This window comes from Ambystoma mexicanum, chromosome 1p (genome assembly GCF_040938575.1).
Source record: "Ambystoma mexicanum isolate Mex_15411 chromosome 1p, UKY_AmexF1_1, whole genome shotgun sequence".
In the NCBI taxonomy this organism is placed as follows: Eukaryota; Metazoa; Chordata; class Amphibia; order Caudata; family Ambystomatidae; genus Ambystoma; species Ambystoma mexicanum.
In genome coordinates, this window is record NC_090921.1 from 506,212,402 (window position 1) to 506,231,122 (window position 18,721).

General features: G+C 48.5%; 1 protein-coding gene across 3 annotated transcripts in view; it reads right to left on the reverse strand.

The window, feature by feature from the left end:
• HDGFL2 (HDGF like 2) overlaps positions 1-18,721 on the reverse strand; it is a 945,069-nt gene that overhangs the window by 106,064 nt on the left and 820,284 nt on the right. The gene's annotated exons all lie outside the window — the stretch shown is intronic.

Sequence of the window (18,721 nt, forward strand, 5' to 3'; positions counted from 1 at the left end):
ATAAATCCAAACTGTTACATGTAGGATTATGGAAGCAGATGAAGTCGGCACCAGCTCGTTAGTATCTCAATTGCATTAATCTATAAAATCACAGTTAGAGGTGCAAGTCAGCTACCACTATACACATGGATTATGGCCCTTATGTCAACTGAAGCTAACTGCAAACATATGTACAAGGGTTTATCACCCCACATCCCAGCACCACTGTGGGACATTACCACATTTTACCACAGTAGATGTAGGGCAGGTAGATTGGCAGACTGGGTTTAAAAAAAAAGGGGGTGGGAGGTAAAGCGGAGTAGGTGGAATTGGGACATCGCTGTCCCCAAGCAGTTTGCTGTAAAACATGGAGCAAATGGGGTAAATCCGGCGAGCATGCAAGAAAGCCAGTTTAAAATCTACAAATCGAACATTTTGTACAGTTATAGATTTGGATTTGTAAGTGTTAGACTGCTCTTCCTAAGCCCGTACCAGCGGACATTCATGAGATTCTTCTGGCAGGTCTTCCTACTACTTTAAGTCTCTCCCACCTCGTCCCCCAGATTAACTGCTGGAATTTTCATCCTCACTTCCACGCCCCCCCCCCCCGCCCGCTCTACCCATTGCATTGGTTTGGGGGCATTGGATTGCCTTATTGGAGTACCAGTGCTACAAGACATCTTTGTCTTGGCCTCTGTTTCTCCGATGGCAGTACACCCCACTATTAGGTGGGACACTTCCAGGGGCCCCTATAGCCCCTCAGTCGCATACTGGAAACCCCACGTACCTACCAATGCGAGGGATGTTATCGTATTTCTACCATTATAGCACAACCCATCTTCCCTGTAGTGCTGGGCAAATACATGGAGTGCTGTTGAGTGCTTCCGTCAGACTTTTGTTACGTTTCATGCACCTTCTGAACAAGCTGATAACGGGAGATACCTTTTCACAGAAGCAAGGAATTTCTCATTATAACGCATTTAGGAGGATCATATATTCTAAATGGATAATCCTCATAGTTTAAGTCCTGTTCGAGATGGCATGGCCTTAGTTGGCTGGTTCTCTGCTTTTACAGGAGGAAAGATGACCAGCGTGTGTCTGTTGTCAGGATTTTGGGGTGGTGAGCGGTTGGGGCAGGGGAGCCGACTGTGCCTAATCCAAATCCTTCTAGGAGGGGGGCTGTTGCTGGGCAGATTGTGAGGCTGTCTGCTATTGGCTAGCCAGCCCCAAAAATATATATCGCAAAGTCCCTTTTTTGAGGGCTTAGGTTTTTGATTTCTGGATATAAGTATGGGAGCTTGAACCAGGAAATTAGTAAATTACTGGAAGAGCTCTGACTGGGGAAAGCCCGAGGATTGCTGCATTAACCAGCATTGACTCTGCCAATACTAGACTCCCCCATTCCATCAAACCTGACTACCATGCACAGCCTTAAATATGTAAATATGTAAATGCAACCGAACTGCCCCCATGCACAGCACTAATTATGTAAATTTGTAAGCTTTCGCTCAATTATATGTATATATGCACATCCCACACATTGTAACTGTAAATGTAATGCTCTTTTTCTCATGCCTATCTTATTCTGTAACCAAGTTTTTATGTAATCCTATCTTCCTGACCTCTGTTGCGCCCTGTTACCTCTGGGTTTTGCGCGCTATACTAAATAAATAAACAAACAAACAAACAAACAAAGCTTCTGTTTGCAGTGTGTAGAGACTGGCAGCAGTGCATTATGGCAATGGCGTTTTTATAATTCTTTAGAGGAGTGCACATCCCTCTGTTTAACGTGGTGTAGAGTGTCAAATCCTTTAAGTTGGGCCCAAAGTTGATATGTCTGGGGTTCCTTCATTAAAAGGGAGAGAGGGCCAATTTAAAACGAATCTGGGACAGGTACGACAGTGTATGCACGGAGTGAGCGTTATACTGGCCGATTGAAAGCACCGCTCATCACTCCCTGAGAATACTAAGTGGGAATAGGCAAGCGAGACTTACAAAATCCCTAGAGAGGCAGACAGCCGGGGACTTCGGGAAAACACCTGAAATGCAGAGGGAAGAAAAGGCAGATAGGGGTTACTGATCCCAATATTACAAACCCCTCTTTAGGGATGTCTGGGCTAGAGATGTGGGAATCAAGACCGGGGCAGACGAGAGAAAAAGGCCAGCTCTAGCACCAATCCCACAAAAACCCCAGTAGGCCCCAAGAACTTTGAAATTAAAAGGCATTCTGACCACTTATTTTAAAAAACATCCTTGGACTTTCTTTAATAGTCAGTGTGATTTTTTGTGGCAGGTCATGGTAACAAGCAATAAAAGCTTATTTTGTTTTTTTCGGCAGTGCATTATTTGTTTAATGCATAACAAGTTTCTTATCCATTTCAAACGATGATAAAAGCAGGTGACTATTTCTTAATTACATGCAGAGATCAAATTTGTCTAAAGAATGGTTTATAGACATCTTAAATTGTCTTTTTAAACCTGTGAATTGCACTAACCCGTATGCTCCATTTTCCTTGCAGTCTGGCACTTGCAGCCTTATGCTTATAATGGAAAAGAGAAACTACAACTACCAGAATGCAAAGACACAATCAGTACAAATGCAGCTCATTCTATGCTACTCAAATGAAGCCTACTGCGATAATTTGGACCATCCCAATTGTTGCACACACCATTCTCAATTGAGCTCTGCACGCTAACCCAACCATAATACAGACGGCTCAAGTTGTCTTAGGTCACAACCAAGCATTCCGATACATATAGTTAAGCTTTTAAAACGCCATGAGCATTTAGTAAAAGGACTCAAATAATAATTCTTTAGACATTATAATTTTAGACCCACTCAAACCTATATTACAATGTAATCCCCCAAATACATTTTCGTTTAATGAGCTATTGCTCAGTAGTCAAAGTATTTAACTGGATACAAAGCCACATACGAACTAGGACTTAATTCCAATGTCCACTTCATGCAACAAATGTTTTACTTGACACCCAATGCCAATCAATTGGCTTGGCCAAAATGGGTTTCACAACAGTAGATTTTAAAAACATTAAATGCGTAAGCTTCAAAAAGGCCTATAATTATTTTAGATAATAACGTTTAATTACCCACTCCTCTTGGTTAGGAGGGACTTCAAATTCACTACCTGGTGTTGGACTTGTAAAAGACAACATAGGACTAGGAAGGTTATTTACAAATCCAGCTGTGCAAACCCACTCTCTTAAATACCGTTAACCAAGAAGCAAAGCTGAATTAAGGAGGAAGGGGGCACTGTTGTGTAGTACACTTAACATTTAGCAGAACTGATCAGGAAAAGACCCACACAGGCAAGTAATAAAAATAATAATTTATTACTATACTGCACTAAGGTACACTTTAAATATCTCAAGGTAAGCAAAAAATCGTCAGTACATGTTAATGTTAAATGGTGCTTGTACCGCGCACTGTCAGCACCGGAGTGATCCCCAGGAGCTCTGGCGGATGTGAAAAGGAGGGTGTGGAAAGGGTGGGGGTGGAGTCTGGGAGGGGTTAATACGGTATAGTCGGAATAGCAAAGTGTGAGTTGTGATGTGCTGTTGGTAGCTTCAGTTGGCTCTCTATAAACTAATGGTGTATGGACAAGAAATCTCTGGGCCTCCACCCCCCCCCCGCTCTCAGATTACAGATGATTAAATTAGGGATCATGGGTCCCTCCATGGGCTGTTTCCAGCTGGGTCTATGTTTTCTAGTAGTTTCCTTCTGGTCCAGGGTCGATGAGCCAGGTTTTGAGTATTTTTCTGAATTCCATGTGATCCCTTATATTGCATATGTTTTTGGTAGGCTATTCCAGGTTTTGGGTGCTTTCTTTTGTAGTAGGGTTTTGGTTCTAGGTGAGTGTGTTGCTTGATTCGAGTAGTCTTGCCAAACGGCAGATTGTTATTTTCTCATTTAGGAACTTCGCTCCCTTGCAATGGATTGCTCTGTGTATTGTGCACATCGTTTTGAACCTTATTCGTTGTTTTATCAGTAGCCAGTGTAGCATTTTCAACGCTGAGGTAATGTGTTCTCTTCGTGGCAGTTTGAGCAGCAGTCTGGCCGCTGTGTTTTGCAAATGCTGATTAATAGGCATTACAGCATTTCAAGGTAAAGACTGTTGGCGTAGTCTACTCTGGACATGCGATGATGGTGAGTGTTTTGTGGATGAAGGTGGTAGGATCCTTTTTACCGTGTGCAGAAGGAAGAAACATTTCTTGATGAAAGCATTTACTTGAGGCTCAAGTGTTAGTTCTTGTCCATCAAGACTCCAAGGTTCTTTACTATTGATGGTGTTGGTGCTGTTTCTAGTTCTATCGGCCATGGGATGTAGTGGCGGTTGCCCCCATTTTTGGATATCACCATTATTTCTGTTTCGCCTGGGTTGAGTTTGATGCCATTTGTGTTCATCCACCCGTAGAGTTCTTGTAGGCAGCCTTCCAGAGGTGTGTTCTTCATCTTTGTCTTGTAGTTTGTAGTTCTGTGTGTCGTCAGCGTAATTGTAGCATGTAAGGTTGTGTCTTTTAATGCCCTTGATAAGTGGAGTTCGGTATATGTTAAAAAACAGTGGAGATGAGGAGAATCCTTGTGGTACGCCACAGGTGGTTTGCCTTGGTGTGGATTTGAAAGGTTTGATCCATACGGTTTCTGTTCTATTTGTTAGGAAGGATTTAATCCAGAGTAAAGCTATGCCAGTGATTCCTAATCCTTCCAATCTCTTGATGAGGATTGTCCTGGTTGACTGTCAAAATCTGCACAGCGTACTGGTGCTATAAGGGCTGCATTTGTGTCCGAGTCTGCATTGGCCTTTGGGTCATTCCAGATAGAGAGCAGTGCCGTTTCCATTCCTCTCTTCGGTCTGAAACCTACTTGCGCCTGGTCCAGCAGTAGGTTTTCTATGTATTCTTTTGTTATTTTATAGACGTAGGTTTCGAGTAGTTTTGCTGGGTAGCGGATGTTGGAGATGGGTCTGTAGTTGGAGAAGTCTTCCAAGTTTCTTGCTGTGTCCCTGAGGAGTGGCTTTAAGTATGCAGATTTGAATGATCCCTGTTAAGTGATTGGTTGAAAAGTTGTCTGTAGTATTCCATGGGTGTTCCTTGTGTGAGGATTGATTTGTGCATGTCTGGAGGACAGGGGTCCATCGGGGTAGCCTGCATTGTTGCGGTTTCTTACCAGCTTGACAAATGGCTCTGCTGATATTTGGGGGAAGCTTTGGAGTTTGTTCTGACTATCCTTGGCTGGTAAAGTGGGTTGCATGTGGTGATTGGTCTGCTCTGTATGATTTAGTGGATGGTGTTGATTTTGTTTTGGCGTGGTCTGCAAGATTGTTGCATAGTTTGAGTGAGGGAATCAATGTGTTGTAGCAGCCAGGGAGGTTTCTCATTTCGTTTACAATGTTAAACAATTCGGAGCGTTGGCGGCTCTGGTGATTCAGTTATCATAGTACCCTTTTAGCCTAACGGATTTCCTTTTTGTACAAACAGATTTGTTGTTGGCATTGTTAATTTCTTCACCTGGTCATGTTTTTTCCCCTCCATTCTAGTTCTAGCTGGCGCTGGGTAGAGGCGTAAAACATTTTGCTGGCACGATCGGGTGAAAGGTTTATCCTTGGAAATCTTAGATTGTTCCATCCATCCATTTGTGAAGTAGTTCCGCTTTTCTGTCGAGGTCAACTTCGTCCAGGTTCGTTGTCGGTGGTTGGTTGATTTCCAGTTCTACTAAGTTACTAATTTTGATAGTCCTCCAGTTGCTTTTCATGATAGTCGGGTTGTTTGGGCAGCGTGATCACAAAAAGGGGTGAGGTGCTCATGCTAGAGGATTGGTGGTGTTGAGTTTTTTTTTGGCAATGATTGCGTCTAGCGTATGTCCTGCCGTGCGAGTTGCTCTTTTGACTAGCTGATGTAGTTTTTATCTTAAGTTGTTTTGCTAGTGATTCTTGTGAGTTAGCGTTTTCTTCATCAACCCAGATGTTAAAGTCTCCCAGGATTGTTCCGGCTGGATGGCTAGGTTGGTGATGGCTTCAGTGAAGGCATCCACAAAGGTTGCATCGTATGTCGATGGTCTGTATACCAGAACAAATTTTAGATTTGTTTTGGGGTTTGCTGTTGGGTGAAGGATTAGTGATTCAATGTTTTTGATGTTTAAATGTTCATCCGTTTTGATTTTCATGTGTTCCTTGTATACTACCGGCAGTCGTCATCCTCTTGTTTTTCCTGTTAGCTTCTGAGCACTTTAAGTTGTCAGGGAGGCAATCCTGCAGTGTAATTTTGTAGTTGCCTAGCCATGTTTCGGTTAAAAATAAGATGTCAATACCCCCGTCACACAAGGTCATATATTTCTGTGGCATGTTTGGACATTGATCTAGAGTTGAGTAGGTTGCAATGGATCTTTTTGATGTGGTTAAGTTTGCTTTTTAATCCTTGTTTTGTCTTGCAGTTCTGGTGGAATGCTTTTGTGGTGTGGACAATTTGGTTGGTGGTCCGTGGAGTCTACTTCCTTGTTGAAACGATCTGTTAGATTGATTGTTGGGTTGATTAATTCTTCTGTTTCTTCATCTTCCATGTTTTTCTGTGGCTGCTGACGGTGCCCTTGTGTTTTTGTGATGTACGGAGTGAGGGCGTTTTAGTTCTTTTCTCTTTTTCTGCGGACTTCCATTAAGTTTTCGGTCGTGGTGCGGAGGGAGTTGCAAGGTATGGTGTTAGATATAGGGATTTTTCTCTTTTCGCGATGTTTGTTCCGTTTGCTGTAGTGTTTATATGGGTGTGTTCTGTATTGGTGGCTGTTTCTACTGGAAGAGGGTGCATCCTTTCGGTTTGTTCCTTGTTCTGTTTCTCTTTGGCAGCATCCAGCACGTTCAGGGCATTTTGTGGTCATTGGTGGTAGGATGGTTCCGAGTTTAGGTTGCTGTAGCCCCCCTGTAGGAGCTTGTGTGGCTTGGATGGTGCAGTCTTGTCCTCTTGTGCTGTGATAGCGGAGTATACTCTGTGGTCTTGCGTATTTGTACATTGGTTAAGATCCAAAGGTGGTGGTGATATTGTGTGCTGCTTTTTTAGATTGGCTGCAGTGTCTGCGTAATGAGTTGGAGCTACTGGGGGTGTGGGGGTGTTCTGTGCGTGGGGTTATTTTGGTGTGCTAGTAGTTGGCTCAGGTTTTCAGGGGTGGCTGCCCAAGTAGTAGGTTAGGGTTTTGGTGTTTCTCTTTCCTTGGGTGGAGGTTCTAAGAAGGTGCAGTGTCGGGATACTAGGCATTGGAGAGAGGGTACTTCTGTTGGTATGACTGTAGGTTTGGGAGTCGGATGACTGGTTTGCATCCAACTATGGGCAGTGACCTGTCAATAGTTAATTGCTTTCAGCAGGTAGCTGGGTGTTCCTGGATAGTGGAGATAACCTAGGTGTCACAAAAATAGACGTGGGGTCAACACACCTATATTTAAGATTCCTGTACAGTGGCAGAAAGGCCTAGGTTTCACAAAATGGATTGCATGTGCAAAAGATAGGTAACCCACTATGGGTTGCACACATTACTTTAGAACCAGAAGTTGTTATTCACAGTCCTCTGTGTCCCCTGGGCACTCCGTGCAAGATAGCCTGTGCTGCAAACAGTAAAAAAAATAGGGATAGGGCCACTTCTGTACTGGTAGGACCAAGGACTAACCAGTGAACTCAAAATGACATTTCAAATGGAACTCTCGGGGTCCATCCCTGCGCACTAAATGGGATGGTTGGTGCTGGCATATGGAAACCAAAAGAAAAGTCAGAGGTCTCCCCAAACTGGCACCTTATAGGAAGGGTCCAGTGTCCCTGGAATAGAATTAAATGGAGGTGAGATTAAAGGTAAATTACTCGCCTTCAATGTCAATCCGAAAAAATCCAATCAAGTCCAGCAGTACTGCTGGGAGGCTCGAGGGTAAGATTTGCAAAAAGAAACCTCTCCATAAATGAGAGTCAGTCAAAAATGTTATTGCTTGAAACTATTGCAAAAAAATAAAAGTATATGAGTTCGAATATTTTTTTCAATGTAACATGAGCAACTTAATGTGCGGAAAAGACCTGCTTGTTAAAGATGGCAGGCTTCCATTTTATATAGTGTGGTTTGGTTTTGATTTTTTTAAACGAAATTTGATGTACAATATAAACAGGCTAGGACTCAAACCCAAGTTGCATGGCGGATAGGGTTAGGGCTAGCCCTTAACCATTAAACCACACAAGTCACTTTCAAGGGACACATTAATCACACCCTGATTAACTGAACAAACAGGGTGCGTTTGTCTTCTTAGATAATTTGCAGGCTGGATGGGGCTTGTGTTTGATTCAATACCCTCGCAACAATAAACAAAGAACTAGAATACTCTCTAAAAAATGGATGCTGCACTTTTAAAAAGTAGAACGTTGTAGCACATTAAGCTGCTCATGTTACTTAAACTAACCAGTTATATAATAATTTTGGCAATAGTTTAAAGAAATACAATTTGTGAGTTTAACTCTCCTTTAGCACTCTGCAAAAGGGCTGCCCTGTCCAATAGGCAGGTCTCCCAACGCATAGCATTGGTGTTCTGCACCATGTATGTAGCACAACCTGCAAGACTAGCAGTTTAAGCTTCCCTCTGAATGCTTTACCAAAGCTACAGAAACCCAGCCGATTCACCTTTCTACACAAATACACTGTTTGTGCAAAATAACTAGCAATGTAAGCTTCCTCCAGTGGGGTGATCCTTTGTCATTGTTTTAGTGCTTTATGAATCCATAAGCAGAAGAATCCTCACCAAGTCAAGGTGCTGTAAGAGTTTAGCAGCGCCAGATTAACTATCAGGCCCAATTGGGTGTATGCTCATGCTGATGGGACCTTCATTTATTTTTTTATACACATTCGTAAAGCGCAAGGTCACTCAAAGGCATCCTGATGCTACTCAGTAAGGAGAGGAAACTAAGAGAGGCAGGTCTTCAAAGATGTCCTGAAAACCAAATAATCTTCCATTCTCTGTATAGCCAGAGGGAGGGATTTCCACAAGATAACCCCTGCCACCAAGAAGGCACGACTGCTGACCCAGGACAACCTAAAGCAGAGGACCTCCACCAAAAAGGCTTCAGCAGAGAGAGCGACTAGGTACTTAAAACAAACTTGGCCTGCAAATAAGCAGCCCCCATCCTGTGTAAAGCACGAAAAACCAGGCAAAGAGACTTATATGTCACTCTGTGCCACTGGCAGCCACTGGAGGGAACGAAACACCAGAGAAATGTGAGCCCTGTCAGAGTGGAGGTAGAGACTCTGGCTGCAATGTTTTGAAGAACTTGAAGACGAAGGGTCAGGTATGCTTCATTCATGGGGCACTGTGGGAGGAAGAAGGAGACAAGGACAAAAGTTGCCAACAGTTATTTTCACACCGCGAAGTGTCTAATTCTAAGCCTAGTGTGTCAAAAATGTTAAGCTTTTGGTATGAATGGATTGAGAGCAGTAATATCCCCACTCAACTTAATGCAAGCATTGAAAAATGGGGCTTTGACATGATCACCTGGTGGAATCTGAAGAGAAGGTTTAAGTTGCTTACCTGTAACGATTGTTCTCCAGCATAGGTCTGGCAAGGATTCACATGTTCATGAATATTCCCAGTCAGGCTGGGAATCCTCAGTAAAGTTTCTGTTTCATTTAAAAACGGTATTTCTCCTCTAAACCAATCACTGTCCTCTGGGTCATACTGCCCCCATCAAATGACAGTCCTCTCCCTAAGCCCTTCCTCTGGCAGCCATCTTCAGATTTGGTAAGCATGTAAAGTGGCAGTATGACCAAGAGCAGTCACAGAGGGGTCGGAGGGAGGGTTTAAATGTGAATACATGAGGTCTGGCATGGATTCACATGCTCATGAATAAAGAATACATAGAAGTACAACATTACACAACCACAGGAGGTGGCAAGGCTCAACAGAAGCAATTAACTCCTACCTCTGGAACAGGCTCGCCTCAAGCGAACAGGTTGCGTAGCACTGCTTAGCCGACTATGGACGCCTCCCTGGAATACCTGTCGATGCAGTAGAACTTTGTGAAGGTGTGCATGGACATCCACGTAGCAGCCCTACAGATGCCCAGCAGGGGGCACACCAGACAGGAACGCTGTCGTTGCAGCAATCGCTCTGGTGGAGTGGGCTCTTGGACGGATGGGCAGTTGTCGGTTTGCCAACCGATGACTGTGTGATGCAGCCGGAGAGCCACCTTGAAATGGAAGCCTAGGACAAGGCCTTCCCATGGTTCACAGGACCAAAGTTCACAAACAGTTGTGAAGTCATTCAAAAACTTTTTGCAGGTCACGTAGAACTTCAGGGCACGAGCAACGTCCAGTGAGTGCAAGGCCCTTTCCGCCAGTGACAAAGGTTTCGGGAAAAAACAAGGGAACAACAAAGGCTTGAGGTGGTACTGTTGCTTACAGGATAGGGCATGGATCTCACCTACCCTTCTGGCAGAGGTGATGGCCACAAGGAAAGCTGTTATCCACAAGAGAAACTTGAGTGGGACCTGATGCATAGGCTCTAAGGGAGCCCCCATGAGCCTTGTTGGAACCACATTGAGTTCCCACGCAAGGGCAGGAGCCTTCACCAGTGGGAAAGATCGGATCCTCCTGGGGACCTGCTTTAGTGGGAAATAGCCACCAGATGTACTTTGATGGATGCATGCGCAAGTCCGGCCTTGGCCAAGGGTAACAAGTACGGATATATCTGTGGGGCCGTGACCCTCAAAGGGGTAATCTGTGTCCGGCACCACGTAGCTAAACGCTTCCACTTGTGACCGTAGCACTCGCCCTGGCCTTGGAGAGGACCTTCTTGTAGCCCCCTGGTAACTCCTACCCTACAAACTCTAGGGCTGCAGGAGCCAAGCCCTCCAGTTCAGCAATCCTGGGTCGTGATGAAAGATTGTGCCTCTGGTGAGAAGATCTGGAACCACTGACAAAATTGACCGAAGGGGAGCCGACCGGCTGAGAATGTCCGGATACCAAATCTGCCTCGGCCTTGCCAGGGCAATGACTATTATCTTGCATGGACACCGAGTTTGTTGTTGACTCGTAGCTGGAGAGGGAACGGAGGAAATGCATACAGAAACAGCCCTTCCCACTGGAAAGAGAATGCGTCCCCCAGGCTCCTCAGCTGGTGGAATCTGCCGGCAAACTTCTGGCATGTGGAGTTTGCAGCCATCGCAAACAGATTGATCTGGGGTCTGCCCCATTTGACGAACAGGCAGGCCTCGTGGCAAGAGCGCTGTTCCCTGCTGAGGGAGTCTGCAATGGTGTTCGACTCCCGCAGGTGAAGTGGGACGAGGAACATTCCCTGTCTGATGCCCCAGCACCACAAGTCCTGTGCTTCCATGGAGAGCGCTGGGGATCGAGTGCCCCCCTGCTTCTCCTGATGTATAACATGGTAGTGGTGCTGTCCGAGAAGATTCTCACCACCTTGCTTTTCAGAGACGGGAGGAACGACTTGAGGGCCCAGAACACTGCCCATAGCTGCAGGATTTTGTTATGTAGATCCTTCTACTCCGGCAACCACAGGCCTCGGTCGTGCAGATGTCTGGTGGGCACTCCCCAACCCTCCAGGGAGGCGTCTGTGGTGACCGTCGCCTTTATATGGGGGGTAGGGATTGGAAATACTGTGCCTTGGGAGATGTTGGAGCGGCGCCCCACCATCCTATCGCCCGACGAATTTGAGAGAGCGCTTGTCTGTGAAGCCTCCAGACACCTGTATCCAGAGGGCATCCAGCAATTCCTGTAGGCGTTGCATCTGCAACCTGCAGAGACGGACAAGGCAGATGCAGGACGACCTAACCCATCATGACTTGATGGCCCGCACCTCGGCCGTCTTCATTGACAGCTGTTGCTCCTTTCCTTGAATGGCTACTCTCTCCGAGGGCGATGCCAGGCAAGACACTGTATTGAGTCTGGTACGTAGGAACAGCGTGTAATGCGATGGCGTTAAGCAGGACTTCGGATAGTTGACAGAACATCCCAGATCAGTGAGCCGGACGGTCATCTCTGTGCATCTGCCAGCCAGCTCCTACGAGTGTGCGCGTAACAGCCAGTCGTCTAGGTATGTGTATATCCTGTAGACGTAGATGGACAGCCACCGGTGCCAGGCATTTTGTGAACAGGGGCAGACTTCAAGCCGAAGGGTAGGGCCTTGAACTGATAGTGCTGTCCCTGCACCACAAAACGTAGAAACTTCTCATGTTTCTTGAGAATGGGACGTGGAAATGGCCATACTCCAGGTCCAACCACATCAAGAAGTCTCCTTTTTCCAGTTGGCCGAGCATGTGTTGCAATGTGACCGCCCTGAACTTTTGAGACTTTGTGCATTTTTTCAGACGTCCTAGGTCTAGGATGGGCCTCCAGCCCCCTACCTTCTTTCTGGCTAGGAAGAATCTGGAATAGACTCCGGAGCCCTGGAGCCATTGGGGAACCAGCTCTATCGCCCCTTTTGGCAGCATGGTTCGTACCTCTTCCAGAAGCAGAGGGATGTGCTGCTCCTGACGGAGAACTAGAAGGATCCGCGGACACCTGCATTGGAACTCCAGGGTGTGTCCTTGGGCAAGAGCATCCAGAACCCATCTGTCGGTGGTAATCTTTCTCCAATCGCTGACTAACCTAGTCAGCCGGGCTCCCACCGGGGTGCAGGAATGGGGGCCCGAAGTCTCAGCCGGTTCAGGCTTGCTTTGGTGCTTGCGTCCTGCCCTGTGGGCGATGATGTCCTCCGCTACTGTAGGCCTGGGAACGGCCTATGTAGGCTTCTTGTATTGAGGATCTGGAAGGCTGTCAGTACGATGTGGAGAACCCTTTTGAAAACCTGCTCGACTTTCCCCTGGATGAGCGAAAAGACTAGCAGTGCTGTTGGAGAATGCCCAGGGAATAGGCAGTCTCTCTAGCCGTCTTGATGGCTTAGAGGGACTCGTCGGCGCCCTTCCCAAACAGATTCAGTAAAAGGGCCTGTCCATCACCTTCGCTTGGACTTCCCAACTGAAATTAGTGGCTTTCATCCAACCTCGTTGACGCAGGCAGACACCGTTCCGCATTTGCTGGAACCCTGCGTCGGCAACTGTTAGGGAGAATTCTCCTAAATGTGCCAATTCCCTTCACCTTAGAGAACCCCAGCAACTCTGCTGGATTTTTAGGACTTGATTTGTTTTACCTGGAAAGAGTGCGAGCCTTTTTTCCCCACTCTTTCATGTATTTTGATGTGTGTTTTACACTTGTGTTCTTTGATTATGGAGTTTTAGATAACTGCATAGGCATCATCTTTTCATGTGTGTTACACAGCACCCTCAGTGCAGTGACACAAGGATGTCTTTTAGACTTCCCAAAGGTTTAAATACCTTCTCTGGGATAAACCACTGTTTCCCAGAGAATGTAAAGTGAAATTGACTTTACTAGTCTTGCCAAATTCCTAGACCCAGCACACACCATCTTACAATGGAGTGTTGGAGGGGTTACCTAGTATCCCCTGTGTCTAAATACTCATGTAGCAGTCAAATCCTACCCTTTTCTATTGAAAAGGCTGGTGGCAGTGGTTTTACAACGAACTACCATAATTTTTCCCGATCGCGAACACCGGTAGCTAAAAATCGCGGGCGCCCCGGTCGTCTTTTTTCACGGTTTCTTTTTGGAAAGGTCCTTCTAGAGTTTGTCTGCGTGCCAAAACAGGTTTGGTCCCTTTGTTCGGATGCCTTTGGCGGGCTTCAGGACTGAAGACCGCCTCTGGCTTCTGAATGTCTGGGGTGGGCAGGAAGTTACGAGTTGCCCGAAACTGCCTGTGCTTAGTCTCCTAGGAGACTCAAATGCACTCTGGCATGATTGGCTGGCTGACTGTCCGGCAAGGACAGCCACCCTGCTGGGTGAGTGACAGCTAGGCTGGAATGAAAGGGAGAGAACGGTTTAAAATGCGAGTCTCTTGGACTGGAAATCAGAGTCGACCACTGGAACGAAAGAACCAAAGAAGAGCTGCAAGAGGACGGCCGCTGCAACTCCTGGACCGTTGGTTTGCCCGGTGAAGCCCTGCTGCAGGTCCCAATTAAATTCATCTCGACAGAGAAGCCCCTTCAAAGACGACTTCTTCCTTTGAGTTGGTGGGACCAATCAACTCGTAAGCCACCTGGATACCATTCTCAAGGCCGGTTAGGATTAACCAGGGTGAGCGACACCAGCTTGTGTGCTTTAAGCTACAGCTACCAGAACTGAAATGACTCCAACTGGTTTGCTTTTTCGACGATCCTGTGCAATGCAAGAGTCCCCCAACGTCCTCCCTCTTGTCCCCACGACTGAGGCTCAGGAACATTGAGATCTGCAGGACCTGCCAGGAACCAACATCTTCAGCTGCATTTTGTTCTTCATATTAAGATACGGTGTCAACCAGATTGAGAGAACGCCACTCTCACAGTGAAAGTTTGTGAAACATTCACAACTTGCAGGCCTAATCAGCTTGTGACCCGACATGATTATTTTTCCCCTAAACTACTTCTGAGAACTTTTGCAAAGACTACCATTTGATACCAAAACTGCTCTTTACTATCCAGAACACTAGCCCATTGACTTTGGCCTGGCCTATTGACTTGAATTGAACTCTTCCGGTGAACTGAAAGTATTTGCACTGTCTAACAAGTATATGTGATCTATTCCGAGGGGATTGGGTCCTCCGACGTATTCCATATCTATGACATGTAATCACCACAGCTGTGCTGCTTCGGAAACCTTTTTCGGCGTCTGCGTCGATGACGTCGATGCGTCGTCGAGGACCTCCTCCGACGTCATCCGATGTGATAAGTAGGATGCACGACGCCGTAGCCTCAGTTCCGTTTTTTCCGCGAACGTGTTGCTTCGTGAATCTCGGTTAACGCCTCGACTCTTTGGAGTTCTGTTCTTCTCGGTTCTTCGAACCTGTTCGTTTGGTGAGAAAATCCTTTGTGTGAAGATGTTTTCTACTTCGTCTTCGACCCCGGGTCCGGGCTTCAAAAAGTGCGGGGAGTGTGGGTCCAAGATGTCGGTGACGGACTCGCACGACGCCTGCCTCTGGTGCCTCCGGGAGGCCCACAACACGGATGACTATCGACTGCCAGTCGCTCACGTCCAAAGCCTTACGTGAACGAAAGAAGTTGTCGGTAGGTCGGGTGTCCAAGCCCCGGAAGTCTAAGTCTGCGGGGCTTTCGACGGATGATTCGAGAGGAGACTATCTGCGTCATCGTCGGAAGTCGCGTGGGTCTCCTTCTAGGAGTCGGTCTCGCCACTTCTCGGCCTCTTCGAGGCATTCTCGGAAGCGCCGACACCGGTCGTCTTCCAGGTCCTCTTCGGAGGACTCTACCCGGCACATCGCTTACCCCACCAGCCGTGCGACGCCGGAGGAATGGGCTTCCTTTGGGAAGAAAATGCTGGTGATTCTCGAGTCGCAGGGTACTAAGCCGTCCGCGCCCCCGAGTGGGGTCGGTCGTGAGAGGTCGAGACAGCGCTCGCAAGAGTGGTCGGCACGAGTCACGGGAGAGGTCCCGCTCGGACAAGGGGACTCGTTCTTGACGTACCCGTTCCAGGTCCCAGTCCTCGAGGAAGACATCGACGTCTGAGGCGTCGAGGGCGTCGACAGGCTTTCTCGAGGCTCCAGCTCCAAGGAAGTCGTCGACGCTCAGGTCGTCGAAGGACACGCTCGGAGCTCCGGCTTCGAGGACTGTGCCTACGCTGCCGACGCTGCAACTGACGTCGATTTACTCGACGTCGATCCTCTCGGCGCCGATGCCTGTTCTCTCGACGCCGGCGCCGATTCACTCGACGCCCTCGACGCCTTTCAAGGCCGGGATGTCGGAGGTACCCCGTGGAACAGGGGAACCCCCTAGGAAGGATCTGGTTAAGAGCAAGCACTCTCGGGTGCCTTCTTTTCGCCACCTGGAATATATTTCGGAGGCGGATGAGGATTCTGATGGCCTGGTTCCTAGTCAGGTTCCAGATGAAATTGTCTCGGGCCATAGTCAGTTTGACGATTTGAGGCAGTCACTGCATGATGCCAGTGGACTGGACACCTCTCCGGAGGTGGAGTTCTGTAGGTCTGAGCCTGGCTCTCATGCCGATTCCTCGTACCGACGCCTTATGGCTAGGGTTTCCGAGTACTTGGGATGGTCTGCTCCCCCAGGGGAGTTTGTGCAGGATGATCTCATGGACATCCTTGATGTTGGTCCCCCAACTGACCCGGTACTGCTGTTCCATATGGCTTTACAGAGAAGGGTGGCGGCGGCTTGGACTGCTCCGGAGAGTCTCCCGGCGGTGGGCAGGTCTTTGTCGCGAAAATACCGTCCAGCCAGTAGCTACCCCTGCTACTTGACCAGGCACCCCACTCCGGAGAGTTTGGTGGTGCAGGCGGCCACGGCCCCGGCAAAGCAGGCGTCGTACCCTACCATCCCTCCTGATACGGACGACACACGTTTTGATGGCTGGGCGAAGAAAGTATTTTCTTCTGGTGGTATGGCGCTTTAGGCGGCCAACTCCATTTGTGCCTTGTCTCGTTTCACACACACTCTGTGGAACTGTGTTGCGTAAGGGGACGAACGGGATGTTTCCTTGCTATGGTCCAGGATGGTAAGGATGCCATGTGTGAGTCCATTCAGGTTTGGACTTGGCTGAATGCGTCAGCAGGTCCATGGCAGCGAGCACCATGATACGCAGGTTTGCGTGGTTGCGGAAGTCAGGGTTTGCTCCTGATGTGCAGTCCCGGCTCCTCAACATGCCCTTTGACGGTGAACACCCTTTTGGCAGCAAGGCTGACGAGAGCCTTGAGAGGTTGCAGACCTCAAAAGCTACAGCGAAGTCGTTGGGCGCTGCAGTTCGCCAACCTCCGCCTTTTCGTCCAAGGGGACAGCAATGGAGGGGTGGCTCCTTTCGCTATTACTCGTCCTTCAGTAAAGCGAGAGGAGCTGGCAGTCAAAGAGGCAAACGCAGGGGTACCAGAGGTGGACGACAGGGTACCCGTGGTGCCAAGGCCGCTCGGGCAGTTGCCTCTTTGCCCTCAGGTAACGCCGCAGCCGCTACCACTCAGTCATGAGGCCATGTCCCATGGTTCCCCGGTTGGGGGAAGGCTGGCGCAGCAAGTAGAGTGGCGTGCCATTACTTCAGATGTGTGGGTTCTGGAGATCATAACCCACGGCTACTGTCTTCCCTTTCGGCACAGGCCTCGCGACAATCCACCGGGGAACCTCTCTTTGCAGAGTCCGGATCCGCTCCTTGCGCAGAAAATTCAAGCCCTGCTGGAGAAAGGCGCCATAGAACTGGTGCCTGTAGCGGAGGGGAACAAGGGATGGTATTCCCCTTATTTTTTTTATTTCGAAGAAAGACGGGGGATTGAGACCAATCATGGACTTGCGCGGTTTGAACAAACTCCTAAGGAAGGACAAGCTCAAGATGGTTACTCTCTCTAAAGTCCTCCAGGCCCTTCAGCTTCAGGACTGGTTGGTGTCTCTCGACCTCAAGGATGCTTACTTCCATGTGCTGATCCATCCCAAGCACAAGAAGTACCTGAGGTTTGCGGTTGGCGACTCGCACTTTCAGTTTCGGGTCCTGCCGTTCGGATTGACCTCCGCCCCAAGGTTTTTCACCAAGCTCATGGTGGTGGTGGCAGCGCATCTCAGGCAAGGGGGGGGGATTCACGTCTACCCCTACCTGGACGATTGGTTGATCAGGGGGAGCTCTCCCGAGCAAGTCCTGGATCATCTGTCCGTCACCTGCCACTCCCTTCACAGGCTGGGCTTCTCCCTCAATTTAAAGAAGTCCCATTTGACGCCAACACAGCGGCTCCAGTACATCGGAGCAGTGCTCGACACTTCCCTGGGGCAGTGTTTTCCTCCACAGGTGAGGGCTCTTCACATTCAGCAGATGGTGCACAAGTTTCAGCATGCCCAGACGCTCCCAGCGTTCGAGTTCTTGAGGTTGCTCGGCCTCATGGCATCCTGCATTCTTCTGGTGCCAGAGGCTCGTCTGCGGATGAGATCTTTGCAGTGGGCATTCAAGATGCAATGGTCGCAGTACTCCGGCCGGATGTCGGACCCGGTTCAGGTGCCGCCCTCGGTCGCCCGGGACCTTCTTTGGTGGGCCGTCAAAGGCAACTTGATGAAGGGGGCTCCACTTTGGCTTCCCTGGCCGGAGGTGACGATCGTGACGGATGCATCCCTCACGGGATGGGGAGCTCATGCCAACGGGCTGACAGTCAGCGGTCGTTGGTCCAGACTCCATATCAATCTGTTGGAGCTGAGGGCCGTCAGGCTAGCCCTGAAGGCTTTTCTGCCGACTGTGTGAGGAAAGAGTGTCCTGATCCTGACGGACAACACAGTGGCCATGCACTACCTCAACAAAAGGGGGGGGGGAGCAGGGTCACTTCCTCTGTGCAGGGAGGCGATGCAGCTCGAGTTCTGGGCCATCCAGCAGGCAGTTTCGATCTCGGCTGTTCATCTGGCCGGAGACGAAAACGTGACGGCGGACGCTCTGAGCAGGCAGAGCACGATCTCTCACGAGTGGGAGTTGGCTCAGGAGAATCTCCTGGAGATCTTCACCCTTTGGGGGACCCCTCAAGTGGATCTCTTCGCCTCCAGTGTCAACCGGAAGTGCAAGAGGTTCTGCTCGCGGGAATTTCCTCCAAAAGGAGCCTTGGGAGACGCGTTCGTGGTGGAGTGGTCATTCCCGCTGCTGTACGCGTTTCCTCCAGTCCCCGTCATTCCGCAAGTGCTGCAGAGGTTA